Source organism: Triticum aestivum, chromosome 5D (assembly GCF_018294505.1).
Source record: "Triticum aestivum cultivar Chinese Spring chromosome 5D, IWGSC CS RefSeq v2.1, whole genome shotgun sequence".
Classification (NCBI taxonomy): Eukaryota; Viridiplantae; Streptophyta; class Magnoliopsida; order Poales; family Poaceae; genus Triticum; species Triticum aestivum.
The window spans coordinates 470470363-470494103 of record NC_057808.1 but is presented as its reverse complement, the minus strand read 5'-3'; the positions used below and the strand labels follow the sequence as shown (position 1 = coordinate 470494103).

The 23741-nt window shown below is 48.9% G+C and overlaps 1 pseudogene; it reads left to right on the top strand.

Moving 5' to 3' along the window:
* Positions 1–7186: 7186 nt before the first annotated feature.
* The window catches only part of LOC123120936 (uncharacterized), a 30072-nt pseudogene continuing 13517 nt past the window's right edge, over positions 7187–23741 (top strand).

Genomic DNA, 23741 nt, shown 5'->3' with positions numbered 1-23741 from the left:
AACGGCGACCCGTTACGGTGGATGCCACGTGTCGGCCACCCTTGACGAAAGCACTTCTGTGACGCACGGTTTTTCGCCATGGAAGTGGACACTTCCGTGATGATAATTTTGGTAATGTCATGGAACACTTCTACGACAGCACATGTATGACTATCTTGATTCTATCATAAAATCGTCATGGATGTACATGCATGACAGAAAACGCGACCTACTGTGACAAACACGTATCATCACGGAAGTGTATTTTTTTTGTAGTGTCAAGCGCAAATTCCTCAAGGCCATGATGCCTTACCACAAGGCCATGTCCTCCGTCATTCGTCAAAGGCCGGACTTCCACACCTTGTCCTCAAGTGAAGTGTTGGATGAGTTTGTGGCTATGAGCATCTTGGACAAGACCGTCGACAAGGAGGTGTTACGTTGTCAAATAGCAAAGAAGCCCAACCTTGCCTTGAAGGCCAAGGTTAGTGTGGAAGAAGAGGAAGAAGAGGAGAGCAACCCCGAAGATACAAAGTATGCTTATCATGAACACATGGCTCTTGCTTCAAGGCAACTTTGGAGCAAGAAGAACACAAGGCCCAACTTCAACAAGAACAACTCAAGTGGCGCGAAGTTCAAGCAACGAGTGAGCACTTGCTATAATTGTGGCAATGTGAGCCACTTTGTTGTGGAATGTCCTTATGAGAAGAGGGAAGACAATGGTGGCAAGCTCATCTGAAAGGACAAGGCCAAGTCTTTCCCCAACAAGAGCAACTTCACCAAGAAGACTCCTCCCAAGGGGTTGGTGGCACAAGAAGAGTACCATGAGGATGATGATGATGATGATGACGGTGAGTCGGTTGCCATGGCCTCTGTTGCCATTGCGACAACTCCACGGGTGTCTCTCTTCGACTCACCCAATGAGAACATCACCGCCAAGTGCCTCATGGCTAAAGCCACCAACAAGGTAACCCCCAACATCAAAACTACCATCATTCATAATCCTTCTTTGACGGATTGCATTGATGAACATGAGGGGTCTAATGTGGAGGAGAATGAATTTGAGTCTTTTATGAGTAAACTCAAGGGTAAATCCAAGAAGCACTTCGTTGCTCTCTTGGAACAACTTGGTGAAGCCAATGACATGATCGAGGCTCACAAAGATACCATCTCTAAGATGGAGGGGCATAGTCGTGACTATGCCGATGAGATTTCGGATCTTTCCAATGCTCTTGAGGAAGAGCGAGGTCTTCGTCTGGCTCTTGAGGAGTCATACAACGATGACCACGCTAAATTAAAGAAAGATCTTGATCATGCACTTGTTGTATCTCGTGTGCTAAACTCCGAGAAGGCCAAGCTTGGGGTTGATCTTTCTAGACTCAAGGAGGAGTTTGATATACTTGACAAGGCTCACAAGGCCTTGAAAGGTGTTCATGCTAGCCTCAAGGAGTCTCATGATCAACTCCAAGTGAAGCTAACCAAGGAGAAAGCCACTTTTCCTCACATGGTTTTAATTGATAATGCAAATGCTACTAACCCTTGTTGTGAGCATGTGCATCTTGTTGAGGAGAATGCAAAGTTGAAGGAACAACTTGAGAAAGGCCTTGTGTCGTGCATACAAGGTGAGAAGAACCTCAACAACCTTTTGAGCAATCAAAAGGAAGTTGTGGCCAAGGAAGGGATTGGGTTCGCACCCGTGTCCAAGAACAAGAAGAAGAATGACAAGACCAAATGACCTCCTCCTCTCAAGCAAACTTTTGTGAAGGAGGGAGAGGGTGCTTCCAAGGAGAAGAAGAACAATGTGAAGGGTGGTGGTGTCAAGAAGGGCAATGCCACCCCTTCCAACAAAGCCGGCGACTTTAACCCTTCTTATGTGTTGTGCCGTGCTAGTGATGGGCATGTTTATGCCAAATTTGTTGGTTCTCCTTATGAGTACATTGAATGGTCTATTTGGGTTCCTAAGACCCTTGTCACTAACATCAAAGGACCCATTACAAAATGGGTACCTAAAACCAAGCATTGATCTCTTGTAGGTGTTTGCTTCCGGTGGGGGATCATGGTTGCTCGATAGTGGAGCTACAAATCATATGACCGGAAGCAAGGACTTGGTGGTGGACGTGCACAAGATTCCATCTATGCCCACCAATGTCGAGTGGGGTGATGCCTCGTCTTCTAAGGTATTGGGACTCGGCAAGGTTGTCATTTCTCATGATCTCACGATCGAGAAGGTCATGCTTGTTGAGTCCCTTGCATACATTTACTTTCCGTTCGTCAACTTGCACTCATGGGCTTTGCCACTTTCTTTGATATTGATACCGTGGCTCTCTTGTGGAGCAAGACTCTGAAAGTAGCCTTTGTTGGGCATGTCGAGAACGGTCTCTATGTGATTAACTTTTCGGAGCAACCCACTAAGACCGCGACATGCCTAATGGCTAAAGTTGACGTGGGATGGCTTTGGCATCGCCGTTTAGCCCATGTCAATATGAGATCTTTGCAAAGTCTTCTCAAGGGGGACCATGTCCGTGGACTAACAAATGTTAGTTTTGCTAAAGATCGTACTTGCAGTGCTTGTATCGAAGGAAAGCTACATGAGAAGGCTCACCCTCCCACGACTATCATTTATTCGAAGAGGCCTTTGGAGCTCCTCCACATGGATCTCTTTCGGCCTCCATCCTTTGTTAGTCTTGGGGCCAGAAAGTATTGCTTGGTGATTGTGGATGACTATTCAAGATACACTTGGGTATATTTCTTCAAGAGGAAGAGTGAGACCCAACAAACCATCATTGACTTTGCAAATGAAGCCCAACATCAACACAATGCAAAGATCTTGACTATAAGAAGTGACAATGGCACCGAGTTCAAGAACTACACCTTGGATGAGTTTCTTAGTGATGAGGGGATCAAGCATCAATATTCCACACCATACACCCCTCAACAAAATGGTGTAGCGGAGAGGAAGAACCAGACGTTGATGGATGCGACAAGGACCATGATGGCGGAGTTCAAGTCTCCATACAACTTTTGGGCCGAAGCCATCAACACTGCTTGTCATGCATCTAATCGGCTCTACCTCCGCAAGGGCTTGAACAAGACTCCATATGAGATTCTCACCGGTAACAAGCCCAACCTCAAGTACTTCCGGGTGTTCGGGTGTAAGTGTTTCATTCTCAAGAAAGGTGTTCGTTTGTCTAAATTTGAGGCTAGAGCTCATGAGGGCATATTTGTTGGTTATGCTACAAACTCCCATGCTTACCGTGTTCTTAATAAGTCCACGGGACTTATTGAGGAGACGTGTAACATGGAGTTTGATGAGAATAACGGCTCCCAAGTGGAGCAAAGTGGTACTTGTGATGTAGGTGATGAAATTCCTCCCCAAGCCATAAGAATAATGGGTGTTGGTCATATCCTACCCATTGAGGAACCCCTTGTGTCCGAGGGAGAAGGACAATGTTCCACTCAAGTGGAACCATCACCAACCCAAGACCCACATGCTTCCGAAGAACAAGGTGAAGGCCCTCAACCAAATGAACAAGATCAAGGGCAAGATCAACCTCAAGATGGTGGTGAACCACCAAGTGATGCTCAAGGTCTAGCTCGAGGTCATGAGCAAGCTCAAGACGACGCTCAAGATGATCAAGTTTCTGCTCCTCAACTCACCCCCGAGGAGGAATTGGAGCGTCGTGCCGCCAAGATTGCATCCAAGCTCTCTACCAAGGGTCATCTCATGAGGAATGTGCTTGGAAGCATTCAAAAGGGGGTAAGCACTCATAGACAATTGGCAAACTATTGTGAACATCGCGCGTTTGTCTCTTGTGTTGAACCCCAAAAGGTCTATGAGGCGCTCGAACATCCGGATTGGCTCAATGCCATGCATGAAGAACTCAACAACTTCGAGTACAACAAGGTGTGGAGATTGGTGCCAAGGCCAACGGGGAACCACAATGTCATTGGAACCAAGTGTATATTCAAGAACAAGCAAGATGCTCATGGGACCATCGTTCGCAACAAGGCAAGATTGGTAGCACAAGGCTACTCCCAAGTTGAGGGTATCGACTACGGTGAAACATTTGCTCCCGTTGCTCGCCTTGAATCCATTCGTTTGTTGATTGCTTATGCTTCTCATCATAACTTTAAGTTGCAACAAATGGATGTGAAGAGTGCTTTTCTTAATGGTCCTATTAATGAGTTGGTGTATGTCAAACAACCCCCCGGGTTCAAGGATCCCTACTTCCCCGATCATGTGTATCAACTCGATAAGGCACTCTATGGCCTTAAACAAGCCCCACGTGCGTGGTATGACCACCTTACCGAGTTGTTGCAAGATCGTGGATTTGAAGTTGGGAAAATCGACCCCACTCTTTTTACTAAGAAGGTCAAAGGGGAGTTGTTTGTGTGTCAACTATATGTTGATGTTATTATCTTTGGTTCCCCTAACAAAGCTATCAATGAGGAATTTGCCGCTCTCATGACCTCAAAGTTCAAGATGTCTTCGATGGGAGAGTTGAAGTTCTTCCTCGGATTCGAAGTCAAACAAAGAAGAGAAGGAACCTTCATCAACCAAGCCAAATACACTCAAGACATGCTCAAGAGATTCAAGCTAAGTGATGTCAAGCCGGCTTCCACTCCAATGCCCATCAAATGCCAACTTGACATTGATCCCAATGGTAAAGCGGTGGATCAAAAGGTATATCGCTCCATGATTGGCTCCTTGCTTTACCTTTGTGCATCTAGACCGGATATCATGTCGAGTGTGGGAATTTGTGCACGGTTTCAAGCCGCACCTAAGGAAAGCCACTTTGTGGCGGTCAAACGAATCTTTCGATATTTGGCTCATACCCCAAACTTTGGCTTGTGGTACCCAAGAGGAGCAAACTTCAAGCTTGCAGGATATTCGGACTCGGATTGGGCGGGAGACAAAGTGGATAGGAAGTCCACCTCCGGAGGGTGCCAATTCCTTGGTTGCTCTTTGGTAAGTTGGTCTTCTAAGAAGCAAAGTTGTGTGTCTCTCTCATCCACCAAAGCGGAGTATGTGGCGGCCGGTAGTTGTTGTGCACAACTCCTATGGATGAGGCAAACTTTAAATGATTACGGTGTCATTTGTGACAAAGTGCCTCTTTGGTGTGACAATGAAAGTGCCATCAAGATTTCTCTCAACCCGGTTCAACACTTCAAGACGAAGCATATTGAGATTCGGTATCACTTCATCCGGGATCACATTAGGCGAGGGGAGATCAAGCTCAACTATGTCAACACTCATGATAACCTTGCAGATATTTTCACGAAGCCCTTGGATGAAGCAAGATTTCGCGAGTTAAGGCATGAGCTAAATATCATAGATTCGAGCAATGTTGCTTGAACCCTTGCACACCCCACCATACTCAACTTGTTATCTTGTTTAGGTGTAGGCATGGAGATAGGGGGGTGTTGTTCTCTCAATGAACTCTCCCTCCCCGCATTATGCATAAATTGATCAACTCTTTCACATTAGCCATTGTTGATGGTACTTGTTCTTCAAAGATGAATTTTGGTCATGGGCCCAAGGATAATTCTTCGTGGTGCCATACCAATTGACTCAAACATAGGTGGCTCCGGCCATCGCCCTCTCTTTGGAGAGGTTGTGTTGCGTGTTTAGTCCTTGTTGTCTCTTGCCTCCCTTTCTTCGTGCCGAGCTTGCGTGTGTTGTCTCGTGGGTTAGCTCTTTGGTGTGTCCGTTTGCTGGAAGGTTGCTTTGCAAAGGCCATTTTTATTCTCTGTTTTCGAAACGTGCATTTTCTTGGTTCTACGGTACTACCGTGGCTTACCACGGTACTACCGCGGGAGCTGCGCAAGGTACTACCGCACCCAGCACGGCAGTAATTTTTTACTGCCGCTGGGGGAGCGGTACTACCGCCCACGGTGCGGTACTTCCGCCCAGGCGGTACTACCGCGATGACACGCGGTACTACCGCGCAGTCGAGAGCGCGTGGGGGTTAAGAGCGGGCAGGGGGAGTTCCCACTCCCCCATACCCATTCAACTCTTTTTCCCCACGCTGTCTCTCTCTCTTGCCCAAGAACGGCGCCGGAGACCCTCGCCAGATCTCCGTCTCTGGCCGCTCTCCTCGCATTTTTTCCGGCGGGATCGTTCCCCACCACTTCCTCTTGCCATGGAACAAGGTTTCTCCCCAAATCCCTCTCTCTTTGGTTCGTTCTTTCGTTTCTAGGTTTTGGGGAGATGCATGTTGTTCTTGAGATTTTAGGCCAAATCTTTGCATGAGTAGGATGTAGGAGAGTAGTAATGCGTAGAGATGGTACTTGGTATGTTGCCCCGTGGTGGATTTGATCAATCGTAGTACCGCCTCGTTGTTACGGTTGTGCTCAGATCCATTTGAGGTTCGGATCTGACATCGTGCGGTACTACCGCATCTCTGGTGCGGTACTACCGCTCGTACGGTACTACCGCTCCTCAGGAGCGGTACTACCGCGCGAGGCGCGGCACTAAAATTCAACTTCCGCTTCGAGGCGCGGTACTACTGTGCCATCCTGGCATGGTACTACCGTGGCTAGGAGCAGCACTAAAATTTTAGTACCGCGCATTCATGCGGTACTACCGTTGTTGTCAAATCTCCCAAGTGGCAATTACCAAGTGCGAGTTCTACTTGTTTCACCTGTTTTGTTGTGGTCTTTGCACTGATCCCTCTCGTTTTTCTTGCGTGTTCTTGTGTTGTGTGTCATAGGTGGTGGCTCCGGTGCCCCTGCACGCCGTTCCAATCCCAGCCGTGACACGGGCTCCAAGCGTCTGTGCAACCAAGACAAAGCTCTAGAGGGCTCCAATGCCCCCCAACGCAGGACCAAGACCACTGCCACCAAGAACAAGGAGCCCTCCATGGGCATGGATGAGATACCACTTGCTGAGTTTGTCACTCGAAGGAGGATCAACCCTTATGTGAATCCTCGTGCCAACTTCAAAGGGAATGATCTATTCTGGACCAAGCAGCAGAATCTCATTTATCTGGATGTGATCAAGGCCAAGCAGAACATCTATGTGGATGTGCACTGGATTTACATGAATCACATGAGGGAGGATAAGCACCGTGCCTACTTTGGTGAGGCTTTGGACCTGGTAGAGCAGTTTGGCATTGAGGACGTGATCTCTTTCCACCTGGACTTTGATCCCGAGATTGTGGCCCAGTTCTTTGCTTCGGTCCACTTTCATACTGATGAGGAACGAAAGATGACCTGGATAACCAATGGACAACAGATGACTGCTAAGTGGAAGAACTTCATGGATTTGCTCCACGTACCTGATGAGGGGCTCAACACGCCTGTTGGTGTTCGCCCTCATTCCAACCCCGAGTCAGCTAGCAAGAACAAGCAGTACCTTGTTGAGAAGAAGCTTCCCAATGACAAGAAGACGTGGGTGTTGAACCCATTCCTTGACATCATGCACTGGATCTTCCGCAACTCCCTCTTTCCCCGCATTGGTGATAAGGACAAGGTGCATGCCTATCTTGTGGATATGATTCTCATCTGTGAGGAGGCGCGTCTCTCTCAGACTCAACCTCTTGACGTCTCCACATCATGTGGTGCGAGCTTCGGTTTGCGGTGTTCAACCGTAAGGTACCCATCTATGGACCTTACCTGTTTCTCTTGATCTCAAAGATCTGGGAGAAGCTCTATCCTCATGACGAGTTTCTTGCCCCTGACTGGATCCGTCACGACCCCATCAAGCTCCGCATCAAGCCCCAGTGGGCTAACACCACTACTCGTGCTGAGGCAGAGGCTGCTAGGATGGATGTCGATGAGGAGGAGATTGAGGAGGAGGAAGCAGATGAGGACAGCTCTGTTGGGTATGCCCCTCCCTTTGCTGAGCCATCATGGGCTAAGAAGCTGAAGGCCAAGATGAAGGCCTTGTTCTGCATGCAAGCCAAGGGGCAATACAGGACTCATGTTGCTTCCAAGGAGAGTCGCCGCCGTGACAAGAGGATCTTGAGGACATTTGGCAAGGACATATCCAGTGGGTCCGAGAAGCACATCACTCCAGAGGCAGAATGGATGGCGAAGCAGGGGTATCAGTGGACTGAGTCTGAGGAGGAGCCTATCCCCGTTGCCGAGTCTGACGAGGAGCGTGACGAGTGATCACTTCAGCTTGAGCCACCACTTGTGTCGTAGGTGTCCTCTCTGCCTTTTTGGTGGCTCGATGCCAAAGGGGGAGAGAGTGTAGGATTTGCGAGTCGTGTGTCATGTTTTCGTCTTGTCGCCTTGCTTTCGTTCCTTTGAACCTCGTTTGCTTTGGTTTGGTTTGTGCTTGTGAGACCTTCCTTTCATATGGTGTAAGACATATGCACTCTACCGTACCTTATTGGGCCTATGCTATCTTGTGCACTTTACTTTATGCTCATAGTTATTATCTTGCTTAGTGTTAGCTTTGTTGTTGCAAGATATGCCTTGTCTATAAAATATAGGGGGAGTGTTGATCCTAATATGTGTGCCGTGCAGTCCAAAGCACTTCTCTTGATAGCACACATCTAGGGGAGCCCGTCTATATTTTATAGATGTGGGGTTTGCCCATGTTCGTTCTTTATCTCCCTTTGTGCAAATCCCATATTGTCATCAATCCACCAAAAAGGGGGAGATTGTAAGGGCTATTTATCCCTTAGTTGTTTTGGTGATTGATGACAATGCTTTTGCGGACTAATCGTGTGCATGGAATATTTCAGACATATCATGACTAGGCACAAGACGATTTGGTGCCCCTCAAAGACTATTGAAGACGGTGTTTCTCTATGTTTCTTTTCGGTGGATTTGAGTCGTAGGAAAGCCGTACTATTAAGAGGGGGTCCGCTTTGGAAAGGTTTGGGTGGAATCATCACGTACACGTCTACTCCTTTTGCACCACCTTTCCTTTGGCACTTTGGAGCATCCTCCGTCCTTTCTTGTCTATGCAAAATGTCGTGTTGCTGAACTGGGGCATGCGGTAGTACTGCTCCTCGGAGCGGTAGTACCGGCCTCTGGCGCGGTAGTACCGCAAGTGCCCACGGTAGTACCGCACCCAGGGAGCGGTAGTACCGTGGCCTCTGGCCAGGCGCTGTTGCTAGTGCGGTAGTAGGGCGGATGTAATTTTTTACATCCGCGCCCTATGCAGTAGTACCGCGCCATGGGCGCGGTAGTACCGTGCGCTCTGGCCAGACTCAGCAGCATGAGCGGCAGTAGGGGCGGATGTAATTTTTTACATCCGCGCCCCACGCGGTAGTACCGCTCCAGGCTTGCGGTAGTACCGTGTTGGATTTTTGCATGGATCAAAACTCAGCGGAAGTTGCCACGGATGTATTTTTATATGTCCGTGCCTTCCCAGCCTAGTCCATTTCTGCCTTGTGGTAGTACCGCAAGGGGGCGCGGTAGTACCGCGCCAGCGGTTCTACCGCTCCATGCCTTAGCGCGTCAGGACAGGACTTAGGCTCTGCCGTGGCTGCGGTAGTACCGCGGTCCGCCGCGGTAGTACCGTGAGACCGTGCGGTAGTACAGCAGGTCGCGGGCTGGTTAAGTGGATAACGGTTGGATTTGTTCTCTCACTACATAAGGGGTGTCTTCTTCTCCGAGTTGACCACCTCTTCCATCCCTAAGCTCCATTGTTGCTCCAAGCTCCATTTTCGCCCGATCTCTCTCCCTAGCCAATCAAACTTGTTGATTTTCTAGGGATTGGTTGAGAAGGCTCCGATCTACACTTCCACCAAGAGAAATTTGATCCCCCCACTAATCCCTTGCGGATCTTATTACTCTTGGGTGTTTGAGCACCCTAGACGGTTGAGGTCACCGCGGAGCCATATTCCATTGTGGTGAAGCTTCGTGGTGTCGTTGGGAGCCTCCAATTAAGTTGTGGAGATTGCCCCAACCTTGTTTGTAAAGGTCCGGTCGCCGCCTCCAAGGGCACCAATAGTGGAATCATGGCATCTTGCATTGTGTGAGGGCGTGAGGAGAATACGGTGGCCCTAGTGGCTTCTTGGGGAGCATTGTGCCTCCACACCGCTCCAACGGAGACGTACTTCCCCTCAAAAGGAAGGAACTTCGGTAACACATCCTCGTCTTCACCGGCTCCACTCTTGGTTATCTCGTGCCTTTACTTGTGCAAGCTTATTTGTGTTATATCCCTTTCTTGCTTGTGTGCTTGTTGTTGTTGCATCATATAGGTTGCTCACCTAGTTGCATATCTAGACAACCTACTTTGATGCAAAGTTTAAATTGGTAAAGAAAAGTTCAAAATTGTTAGTTGCCTATTCACCCCCCCCCCCCTCTAGTCAACTATATCGATCCTTTCAGGGGTCTAGGGTTCATCCGGGTGGGGATATTTATGGGGTCTGGATGGGCCAGGGTGGACCAGTCCGACCTGGCGGACGCGTTCAGGCGTGTTTGACCAGGCACTGACTGGGCCGTCCATTTGGTCTGGACTCATTTTTATTTTTTACTGTAAGCCTCTCCTTTGGTTCATATAGTAGGAATATCGTAGGAATATGAAACTTGTAGAAATTGAAATGCCATGTATTTAAAATCCTATGAATAGAAGCAGAAAAAGGGATGCCATTTGGTTCAAATGATAGGGATTTTTTCATTGAGTCCAGACTAAAGTTTATTTTCTTATGAAATGTGAAGAATTCCTTCATAGAATAAGATTCTATTCCTACAAACCAAATGGACTCTTAAGGATTTTTTTCTAAAAAAACATATTATGTAGAATTTCTATAAATTTTCTTCAAATCAAAGGAGGCCTCAGTTTGGAGAGCCCGGCGTTGGAGTTGGCCTGGCCCAGTTCAGTGCCGAACTCCAGCGCAGAGAATTTTCTTTTGCAGGCCGCATGCACATCCAACCTCCAAGCTAATCAACCATGCTTCCCTAAAAAAAGCTAATCAACCATGCAGCCTAAAAAAACTATTCAACCATGCGGACGTCCAAGCAACCGCCTCATTCCCTTCAATCCCTGACACGCGGGCCACACCATAGTGGTCACCCTCAGCCTCAGCTACAATAAGCTCCATCCATTTCATGCTCCCAAATTAACAAATGAACGCTGAACATGTCCATGAGCAAAGTTAGTTAGAGCCGGACACACACACACACACACACACACACACACACACACACACACACACACACACACACACACACACACACAGCTGGAGATCTCGACGCTGGCTGGAAACTGATTAACAACACCAGAAACCAGGAACCAGAAAAACAATTGCCGAATTTGCTAATTATTAATGCTAATGGCATGGTCACAACAACTCACGCGATGGGCTGGTTGTTGGTACGTCGAGGTAACGGGCACCAACCGGGGCGACGGCGACGGGGGGCCTACGGCGTTAGTCTGCAGGTTGCGCGCACCGCTGTTAATCAGTGGCCTCGTTTTTTTCTCTCTCGTCTCCGCCACCGACAGAAAGAGGGGGGAGGGGGGCTGTGTCACCGTGCGTTTATTCCCCCGAGGTGTCGGCTTGCATGTGTGGGTTCGACCCTCGTGGCAGGCACCACCCCGACGCCATTAGTTTAATGAAGCTCCCAAACGATTGCTGGTGATCGGGCGTTTCCGGCTTTGCCCCTCGCGTCTGCGGACCGACAGAGGCAGGCCGCGGCTGCGACTGACGGGATCAAACGCTGCTCGAGTCCTGTGGAACGGCGAAGGCCCAGCAAATTATTAGCGAGTAAGTGGAACGGCACATCGGAGCTTTTGCTGTCCGTGCATGGCGCATCGCTATCTCTACCCTCCGGTGTTTCAGAGCGACTGAGAGACAAGTGTGTCCGCGAATCCTCTTGCTTCTCCTTTTCCCAGAGGTGTCGTGTTTTCCATATGACGCAGTGTGTCGGTAGGAATTTAGTTAAATCTGGTCGGATGGGCATCACGAATCACGTGTCGTGAGCAACACCGAGGAATTATTTTCGCTTACTTAGAGCAACTCCAATGGGCGACCCATTTCATCCGCGGCCATCCGTTTGGGTCGGCGCGGACACAAAAGGCGGCCCAACGCGCCGACCCAAACGGACGCGCGTCCGTTTTTCGTCCGCTGGCGACCCATTTCTGGCCCATTTTTTAGCCTGATTTGCATCGGCGCGAACACGTGCCGGCGCGCGCGCTCGCCTACTCCTGTCCCCGGGCCCGCTGGTCTGTGGCACATTGGCCTCCCGTCTCACCCTGCGGCCAACAAAGCACTACTCTCGCCTCCTCCATCACCGCCGCCGCCGCCCATTTTTTCCGGCGACTCTTCGAGCTGCCGCCGCCTCCACATCCGCCCAGCAACGCCGCCCCCCCCCCCCCCCCCCCCCCGTCGCCCTCCGCCGCCGTTTTGCCGCCGGGGAGCAAACTGCTTCCCACCGCCGCTTCCCCCACCACACAGCCGCCCGTCTCCAAGAAGCCGCCTCGCCGCCCCTGCCACATCCGACCGGCACGCTCGTCGGACGCCGGCAGGGCAGCTAGCTGGTCTGTGGGCGCCGCAACTCCCCTCGCCGGCCGTCTCCTTCGTCGACGCCCGCAGGCTGTTCGACAGTTTGCCAAGGTACTAAATGGACTCCGCCGACGAGTTCTTTTTCCACAATTTCCTTTGCGACTCCGACGATTCGTCGTCCGACGACGAGGAGGAGATATTGGCTGCCGTGTTGGTGTTGGAAATATGCCCTAGAGGCAATAATAAATGGTTATTATTATATTTCTTTGTTCATGGTAATTGTCTATTATTCATGCTATAATTGTATTGTCCGGAAATCGTAATACATGTGTGAATACATAGACCACAAAGTGTCCCTAGTAAGCCTCTAGTTGACTAGCTCATTGATCAACAGATAGTCATGGTTTCCTGGCTATGGACATTGGATGTCATTGATAACGGGATCACATCATTAGGAGAATGATGTGATGGACAAGACCCAACTTAAGCATAGCATAAAAGATCGTGTAGTTTCGTTTGCTAGAGCTTTTCCAATGTCAAGTATATTTTCCTTAGACCATGAGATCGTGCAACTTCCGGATACCGTAGGAGTGCTTTGGGTGTGCCAAACGTCACAACGTAACTGGGTGACTATAAAGGTGCATTACGGGTATCTCCGAAAGTGTTTGTTGGGTTGGCACGGATCGAGACTGGGATTTGTCGCTCCGTGTGACGGAGAGGTATCTCTGGGCCCACTCGGTAATGCATCATCATAATGAGCTCAATGTGACTAAGGCGTTAGTCACGGGATCATGCATTGCGGTACGAGTAAAGAGACTTGCCGGTAACGAGATTGAACAAGGTATTGGGATACCGACGATCGAATCTCGGGCAAGTAACATACCGATTGACGAAGGGAATTGCATACGGATTGATTGAATCCTCGACACCGTGGTTCATCCGATGAGATCATCGTGGAGCATGTGGGAGCCAACATGGGTATCCAGATCCCGCTGTTGGTTATTGACCAGAGAGGCGTCTCGGTCATGTCTGCATGTCTCCCGAACCCGTAGGGTCTACACACTTAAGGTCCGGTGACGCTAGGGTTGTAGAGATATATGTATGCGGAAACCCGAAAGTTGTTCGGAGTCCCGGATGAGATCCCGGACGTCACGAGAGGTTCCGGAATGGTCCGGAGGTGAAGAATTATATATAGGAAGTCCAGTTTCGGCCACCGGGAAAGTTTCGGGGGTTATCGGTATTGTACCGGGACCGCCGGAAGGGTCCCGGGGGTCCACCGGGTGGGGCCACCTGTCCCGGAGGGCCCCGTGGGCTGAAAGTGGAAGGGAACCAGCCCCTAGTGGGCTGGGGCGCCCCCCTTGGGCCTCCCCCCATGCGCCTAGGGTTGGGAACCCTAGGGGGAGTTCCCCCTTGCCTTGGGAGGCAAGGCACCCCTTCCCCCCTTGTGGCCGCCGCCCCCCCCCCCTGGATCTCATCTCCAGGGCTGGCGCACCCTCCCCAGGGGCCTATATAAAGGGGGGAGGGAGGGCAGGACACAACAGCTTGGGCGCCTCCCTCCTCCCCTGCAACACCTCTCTCTCTCTCTCGTAGTAGCTCGGCGAAGCCCTGCACGAGACCCGCTACATCCACCACCGCGCCGTCGTGCTGCTGGATCTCCATCAACCTCTCCTTCCCCCTTGCTGGATCAAGAAGGAGGAGACGTCGCTGCACCGTACGTGTGTTGAACGCGGAGGTGCCGTCCGTTCGGCACTCGGTCATCGGTGATTTGGATCACGGCGAGTACGACTCCGTCATCCACGTTCATTGGAACGCTTCCGCTCGCGATCTACAAGGGTACGTAGATGCACTCCCTTCCCCTCGTTGCTAGTACACTCCATAGATGCATCTTGGTGAACGTAGGAAAATTTTAAAATTATGCTACGATTCCCAACAGTGGCATCATGAGCCAGGCCTATGCGTAGTTACTATGCACGAGTAGAACACAAAGCAGTTGTGGGCATTGAGTTTGCCAATTCTTCTTGCCGCTACTAGTCGTTTCTTGTTTCGGCGGCATTGTAGGATGAAGCGGCCCGGACCGACCTTACACGTACGCTTACGTGAGACAGGTTCCACCGACTGACATGCACTAGTTGCATAAGGTGGCTAGCGGGTGTCTGTCTCTCCTACTTTAGTCGGAACAGATTCGATGAAAAGGGTCCTTATGAAGGGTAAATAGAAATTGGCAAATCACGTTGTGGTCATACGTAGGTAAGGAATCGTTCTTGCTAGAAACCTACAAACCACGTAAAAACTTGCAACAACAATTAGAGGACGTCTAACTTGTTTTTGCAGCAAGTGCTATGTGATGTGATATGGCCAGAAGATCTGATGAATGATATGTGATGTATGAGATTGATCATATTCTTGTAATAGGAATCACGACTTGCATGTCGATGAGTATGACAACCGGCAGGAGCCATAGGAGTTGTCTTTATTATTTTGTATGACCTGCGTGTCATTAAATAAACGCCATGTAAATTACTTTACTTTATTGCTAAACGCGTTAGCCATAGAAGTAGAAGTAATCGTTGGCGTGACGACTTCATGAAGACACAATGATGGAGATCATGATGATGGAGATCATGGTGTCATGCCGGTGACAAAGATGATCATGGTGCCCCGAAGATGGAGATCAAAGGAGCATGATGATATTGGCCATATCATGTCACTATTTGATTGCATGTGATGTTTATCATGTTTTTGCATCTTATTTGCTTAGAACGACGGTAGCAAGTAGGATGATCCCTTATAATAATTTCAAGAAAGTGTTCACCCTAACTGTGCACCGTTGCGAAGGTTCGTTGTTTCGAAGCACCACGTGATGATCGGGTGTGATAGATTCTAACGTTTGAGTACAACGGGTGTTGACGAGCCTAGCATGTACAGACATGGCCTCGGAACACACGCAATACACTTAGGTTCACTTGACGAGCCTAGCATGTACAGACATGGCCTCGGAACATGGAGGACCGAAAGGTCGAGCATGAGTCGTATAGAAGATACGATCAACATGGAGATGTTCACCGATCTTGACTAGTCCGTCTCACGTGATGATCGGACACGGCCTAGTCAAATTCGGATCATGTTTCACTTAGATGACTAGAGGGATGTCAATCTGAGTGGGAGTTCATTAAATAATTTGATTATATGAACTTAATTATCATGAACTTAGTCTAAATCTTTACACTATGTATTGTAGATCAAATGGCCCACGTTGTCCTCAATTTCAACGCGTTCCTAGAGAAAACCAAGCTGAAAGATGATGGCAGCAACTATACGGACTGGGTCCGGAACCTAAGGATCATCCTCATAGCAGCCAAGAAAGATTATGTCTTAGAAGCACCGCTAGGTGAAGCACCAATCCCTGAGAACCAAGACGTTATGAACGCTTGGCAGCAGCGTGCTGATGATTACTCCCTCGTTCAGTGCGGCATGCTTTACAGCTTAGAACCGGGTCTCCAAAAGCGTTTTGAGAAACATGGAGCATATGAGATGTTCGAGGAGCTGAAACTGGTTTTTCAAGCTCATGCCCGGGTCGAGAGATATGAAGTCTCCGACAAGTTCTTCAGCTGTAAAATGGAGGAGAACAGTTCTGTTAGTGAGCACATACTCAGAATGTCTGGGTTGCACAACCGTTTGTCTCAGCTGGGAGTTAATCTCCCGGATGACGCGGTCATTGACAGAATCCTCCAGTCGCTTCCACCAAGCTACAAGAGCTTTGTGATGAACTACAATATGCAGGGGATGGAAAAGACCATTCCCGAGGTATATTCAATGCTGAAATCAGCGGAAGGGGAGATCAGAAAAGAACATCAAGTGTTGATGGTGAATAAAACCACCAAGTTCAAGAAGGGCAAGGGTAAGAAGAACTTCAAGAAGGACGGCAAGGGAGTTGCCGCGCCCGGTAAACCAGTTACTGGGAAGAAGTCAAAGAATGGACCCAAGCCCGGGACTGAGTGCTTTTATTGCAAGGGAAGTGGTCACTGGAAGCGGAACTGCCCCAAATATTTAGCAGACAAGAAGAAGGCCGGCAACACCCAAGGTATATGTGATATACAAGTAATTGATGTGTACCTTACCAGTACTCGTAGTAGCTCCTGGGTATTTGATACCGGTGCGGTTGCTCATATTTGTAACTCAAAGCAGGAACTACGGAATAAACGGAGACTGGCAAAGGACGAGGTGACGATGCGCGTCGGGAATGGTTCCAAGGTCGATGTGATCGCCGTTGGCACGCTACCTCTGCATCTACCCACGGGATTAGTTTTAAACCTCAATAATTGTTATTTAGTGCCAGCTTTGAGCATGAACATTGTATCTGGATCTCGTTTAATTCGAGATGGCTACTCATTTAAATCCGAGAATAATGGTTGTTCTATTTATTTGAGAGATATGTTTTATGGTCATGCCCCGCTGGTCAATGGTTTATTTTTGATGAATCTCGAACGTGATGTTACAAATATTCATAGTGTGAATACCAAAAGATGTAAAGTTGATAACGATAGTCCCACATACTTGTGGCACTGCCGCCTTGGTCACATTGGTGTCAAGCGCATGAAGAAGCTCCATGCAGATGGACTTTTGGAGTCTCTTGATTACGAATCATTTGACACGTGCGAACCATGCCTCATGGGTAAGATGACCAAGACTCCGTTCTCCGGAACAATGGAGCGAGCAACCAACTTATTGGAAATCATACATACCGATGTGTGTGGTCCAATGAGTGTTGAGGCTCGCGGAGGATATCGTTATGTTCTCACTCTCACTGATGATTTAAGTAGATATGGGTATGTCTACCTAATGAAACACAAGTCTGAAACCTTTGAAAAGTTCAAGGAATTTCAGAGTGAAGTCGAGAATCAACGTGACAGAAAAATAAAATTCTTACGATCAGATCGTGGTGGAGAATTTTAAGTCACGAATTTGGTACACACTTAAGGAAATGTGGAATAGTTTCACAACTCACGCCGCCTGGAACACCTCAAAGAAATGGTGTGTCCGAACGTCGTAATCGCACTCTATTGGATATGGTGCGATCTATGATGTCTCTTACCGATTTACCGCTCTCATTTTGGGGTTATGCTTTAGAGACTGCCGCATTCACTTTAAATAGGGCACCGTCTAAATCCGTTGAGACGACACCGTATGAATTATGGTTTGGGAAGAAACCTAAGCTGTCGTTTCTAAAAGTTTGGAGATGCGATGCTTATGTCAAGAAACTTCAACCTGAAAAGCTCGAACCCAAATCGGAAAAATGCGTCTTCATAGGATACCCTAAGGAAACTATTGGGTACACCTTCTACCTCAGATCCGAAGGCAAGATCTTCGTTGCCAAGAATGGGTCCTTTCTAGAGAAGGAGTTTCTCTCGAAAGAATTGAGTGGGAGGAAAGTGGAACTTGATGAGGTGATAGTCACCCCTTCCGAGTCGGAAAGTAGCGCAGCACGGGAAAATGTTCCTGTGGTGCCTACACCGACGGGGGAGGAAGTTAATGATGATGATCATGAAGCTACAGATCAAGTCACTGAACTTCGTAGGTCCACAAGGACACGTTCCGCACCAGAGTGGTACGGCAACCCTGTCCTGGAAATCATGTTGTTAGACAACGGTGAACCTTCGAACTATGAAGAAGCGATGGCGGGCCCGGATTCCGACAAATGGCTAGAAGCCATGAAATCCGAGATAGAATCCATGTATGAAAACAAAGTATGGACTTTGACTGACTTGCCCGATGAGCGGCGAGCCATAGAAAACAAATGGATCTTTAAGAAGAAGACGGACGCAGATGGTAATGTGACCATCTACAAAGCTCGACTTGTCGCTAAGGGTTATCGACAAGTTCAAGGGGTTGACTACGATGAGACTTTCTCACCCGTAGCGAAGCTGAAGTCCGTCTGAATCATGTTAGCAATTGCCGCATACTATGATTATGAGATATGGCAGATGGACGTCAAAACGGCATTCCTTAACGGCCTCCTTAAGGAAGAGTTGTATATGATGCAGCCGGAAGGTTTTGTCGATCCTAAGAATGCTAACAAAGTATGCAAGCTCCAACGCTCAATTTATGGGCTGGTGCAAGCATCTCGGAGTTGGAACATTCGCTTTGATGAGATGATCAAAGCGTTTGGGTTTACACAGACTTATGGAGAAGCCTGTGTTTACAAGAAAGTGAGTGGGAGCTCTGTAGCATTTCTCATATTATATGTGGATGACATACTATTGATGGGAAATGATATAGAATTCTTGGAAAGTATAAAGGCCTATTTGAATAAGTGTTTTTCAATGAAGGACCTTGGAGAAGCTGCTTATATATTAGGCATCAAGATCTATAGAGATAGATCAAGACGCCTCATTGGTCTTTCACAGAGTACATACCTTGACAAGATATTGAAGAAGTTCAATATGGATCAGTCCAAGAAGGGGTTCTTGCCTGTATTGCAAGGTGTGCAATTGAGCACGGCTCAATGCCCGACCACGGCAGAAGATATAGAAGAGATGAGTGTCATCCCCTATGCCTCGGCCATAGGGTCTATTATGTATGCCATGCTGTGTACCAGACCTGATGTAAACCTTTCCGTAAGTTTGGTAGGAAGGTACCAAAGTAATCCCGGCAAGGAACACTGGACAGCGGTCAAGAATATCCTGAAGTACCTGAAGAGGACTAAGGATATGTTTCTCGTTTATGGAGGTGACGAAGAGCTCGTCGTAAAGGGTTACGTCGACGCCAGCTTCGACACAGATCTGGATGACTCGAAGTCACAGACCGGATACGTGTATATTTTGAATAGAGGAGCAGTAAGCTGGTGTAGTTGCAAGCAAAGCGTCGTGGCGGGATCTACATGTGAAGCGGAGTACATGGCAGCCTCGGAGGCAGCACAGGAAGCAGTCTGGATGAAGGAGTTCATTACCGACCTAGGGGTGATTCCCAATGCGTCGGGCCCAATGACTCTCTTCTGTGACAACACTGGAGCTATTGCCCTTGCGAAGGAGCCCAGGTTTCACAGGAAGACCAGGCATATCAAGCGTCGCTTCAACTCCATTCGTGAAAGTGTTCAAAATGGAGACATAGATATTTGTAAAGTGCACACGGACCTGAATGTAGCAGATCCGTTGACTAAACCTCTCCCTAGAGCAAAACATGATCAACACCAGGACGCAATGGGTGTTCGATTCATCACAATGTAACTAGATTATTGACTCTAGTGCAAGTGGGAGACTGTTGGAAATATGCCCTAGAGGCAATAATAAATGGTTATTATTATATTTCTTTGTTCATGGTAATTGTCTATTATTCATGCTATAATTGTATTGTCCGGAAATCGTAATACATGTGTGAATACATAGACCACAAAGTGTCCCTAGTAAGCCTCTAGTTGACTAGCTCGTTGATCAACAGATAGTCATGGTTTCCTGGCTATGGACATTGGATGTCATTGATAACGGGATCACATCATTAGGAGAATGATGTGATGGACAAGACCCAACTTAAGCATAGCATAAAAGATCGTGTAGTTTCGTTTGCTAGAGCTTTTCCAATGTCAAGTATCTTTTCCTTAGACCATGAGATCGTGCAACTTCCGGATACCGTAGGAGTGCTTTGGGTGTGCCAAACGTCACAACGTAACTGGGTGACTATAAAGGTGCATTACGGGTATCTCCGAAAGTGTCTGTTGGGTTGGCACGGATCGAGACTGGGATTTGTAGCTCCGTGTGACGGAGAGGTATCTCTGGGCCCACTCGGTAATGCATCATCATAATGAGCTCAATGTGACTAAGGCGTTAGTCACGGGATCATGCATTGCGGTACGAGTAAAGAGACTTGCCGGTAACGAGATTGAACAAGGTATTGGGATACCGACGATCGAATCTCGGGCAAGTAACATACCGATTGACGAAGGGAATTGCATACGGATTGATTGAATCCTCGACACCGTGGTTCATCCGATGAGATCATCGTGGAGCATGTGGGAGCCAACATGGGTATCCAGATCCCGCTGTTGGTTATTGACCAGAGAGGCGTCTCGGTCATGTCTGCATGTCTCCCGAACCCGTAGGGTCTACACACTTAAGGTCCGGTGACGCTAGGGTTGTAGAGATATATGTATGCGGAAACCCGAAAGTTGTTCGGAGTCCCGGATGAGATCCCGGACGTCACGAGAGGTTCCGGAATGGTCCGGAGGTGAAGAATTATATATAGGAAGTCCAGTTTCGGCCACCGGGAAAGTTTCGGGGGTTATCGGTATTGTACCGGGACCACCGGAAGGGTCCCGGGGGTCCACCGGGTGGGGCCACCTGTCCCGGAGGGCCCCGTGGGCTGAAAGTGGAAGGGAACCAGCCCCTAGTGGGCTGGGGCGCCCCCCTTGGGCCTCCCCCCATGCGCCTAGGGTTGGGAACCCTAGGGGGGGAGTTCCCCCTTGCCTTGGGAGGCAAGGCACCCCTTCCCCCCTTGTGGCCGCCGCCGCCCCCCTGGATCTCATCTCCAGGGCTGGCGCACCCCCCCAGGGGCCTATATAAAGGGGGGGAGGGAGGGCAGGACACAACAGCTTGGGCGCCTCCCTCCTCCCCTGCAACACCTCTCTCTCTCTCGTAGTAGCTCGGCGAAGCCCTGCACGAGACCCGCTACATCCACCACCACGCCGTCGTGCTGCTGGATCTCCATCAACCTCTCCTTCCCCCTTGCTGGATCAAGAAGGAGGAGACGTCGCTGCACCGTACGTGTGTTGAACGCGGAGGTGCCGTCCGTTCGGCACTCGGTCATCGGTGATTTGGATCACGGCGAGTACGACTCCGTCATCCACGTTCATTGGAACGCTTCCGCTCGCGATCTAGAAGGGTACGTAGATGCACTCCCTTCCCCTCGTTGCTAGTACACTCCATAGATGCATCTTGGTGAACGTAGGAAAATTTTAAAATTATGCTACGATTCCCAACAGTTGGTCCATCACCACCTCAACAGCCAGCGTCCGTTATTTCGTGGCTCCATTCCGGGCCACCTTCCGGCGTTGAATCACAACTGAGAGAGCGCGCATTTCCTTCTCTGGAAGGACTACTTTGATACAACAAACCCGTTGTTCAAACATCACAAATTCCGCCGCCGGTTCCGTATGAGTAGGCATGTTTTCAACCATATCAGAGAGGGAGTGGTCGGCTATGATGACTACTTCGAGTGCAAAGAGGATGCCGTCGGCAAGATTGGTTTCTCCTCTTATCAGAAATGCACTGCCGCCATCCGAATGCTTGCATACGGAGTGCCCGGTGATCTCATTGACGAGTATGTCCGTATGAGCGAGTCTACATGCCTAGAGTCCCTGTATAAGTTCTGCAAGGCTGTGATTGCTGTGTTTGGCCCTGAGTACTTGAGAGAGCCGACAGCTGAAGATACAGCCCGTTTGTTGGCGATGAATGCCAGCAGGGGCTTCCCGAGGATGCTTGGCAGCATAGACTGCATGCACTGGGAGTGGAAGAACTGCCCTTCTGCTTGGCAAGGGCAGTATAAGGGACATGTCAGGGCTTGCACTGTCATACTAGAGGCCGTGGCGTCTCAAGATCTCTGGATCTGGCACTCTTTCTTTGGCATGTCTGGATCACACAATGATGTCAACGTGCTTCAGCGCTCGCCGGTGTTTGCTAGGCTTGCCGAAGGCAACAGCCCACCGGTGAACTTTACTGTCAACGGCCACAACTACGAGAAAGGGTACTATTTGGGTGACGGTATCTATCCTCAGTGGACCACTATTGTCAAGACAATACCCAACCCTGTCAGAGAAAAAAAGGAAAAGATTTGCCCAAAAGCAAGAGAGTGCTAGGAAGGATGTCGAGCGTGCCTTTGGTGTTTTGCAATCTCGATGGGGCATCGTTCGGTATCCTGCTAATACTTGGAGCACGCAGAAACTATGGGAGGTGATGACTGCTTGTGTGATCATGCATAATATGATCGTAGAAGACGAGCGCCCGAAACATCTGTACGATCAAGGCTTTCAGTTTCAGGGTGAGAATGTTGTGCCTGAGCATGGAGTAGCGGCAACATTTGAGCAGTTCACTCAGTTTCATGAAGACATGCGTGATTGGGAAACTCACGTGCAACTGCAAAATGATTTGGTTGAGCATACGTGGACTCATGTTGGCAACCAATAGATGTATCTTTTTTTATTCGTTTGCAAAACTATGTGAAACATTTTTATTTGTATTTGGCTTGTAAAACTATACTATTTATTTGGGCGGCCAGACTATTTGGCTTGTTAAACATTTTCATTTCACAAATATGTTTGAATGCAAAATCAATGTAAAATTGGGCGGCCAGCCGGCCACGCCTGCACATATGGGTCGGCGCATTGGGCGCGCTGCCGACCCATATCAAAAACAGAGCGGACGTCGGGCGGGCAGCCGACCCAAACGAAGAAAAAGCGGACGAAATCGCCGTCCATTTGGATCGGCCGTTGGAATTGCTCATACGGTCAGTGGCAAACATGTTACTGTAGATGCTTAACGGTCTAATATGTTTGTGACCGAATGTAGCACCGGCGCACTTGGCCGCCGAAGTGAATGTACAACTCCATCAACTATGTTCGAATTTTTACACCTGTGTATTTACCATGTAGGTTTTTTTTAGAAAACATGTAGGGCTTTTCTCTTACAATTTTCTTTCAGAAAAAAGTAAGAACAAATTTAGCACATCAAGACAAGACGAAAATTTCGTCTTATCAAGATTCATATGTCGGTGGTTGGAGAGAACAGTTGTGACGAAATATGCATTAGGACTCGGCGCTAAGGACATCTACTACCGGGCTTTCCAAACTGATCGAACGGACGGCCCAGTCAGTATTCAATTACAAAACGGTGACCCAGCCGCGACCGAGCACGCTTGCCACGTCGGACCGGCCTACACTGGCCCCACTCCAGACGAACTCTAAACCGCTGTCAAAGCCCACTCCACTCTTCGTCTCCTTCTCTTCCCGTCCATGGCAAGTTCTGGCTGCGAGCGGCTGGCTGCACGGAAGACTTTTTGTTGGCGTACAACTCAGTTGGCTAAACTCCTTCAATATTTTCAAGACCGAAGTGGTCTACGTCACCTCAATTGCAGTCCGGCATTGGAGCTCGGCTGCACGAAAGCACCGCCGCGCGGGGAAAACTTCAACCCGAGGTGTGGTGTGAAAATAATAAGGCATTTGATAAAGGCCGAGAACTTAAAGGGGCTCTTCGGATGCCCGACGTGTGTACTCCCATACGTACTCCGGTGATCCACAAGGACGAAAATGGATGATTTGAACCTACTTTCAAGACCGACGACTGAAGAAAAGGAGCAGATCGGTGACATATGGCA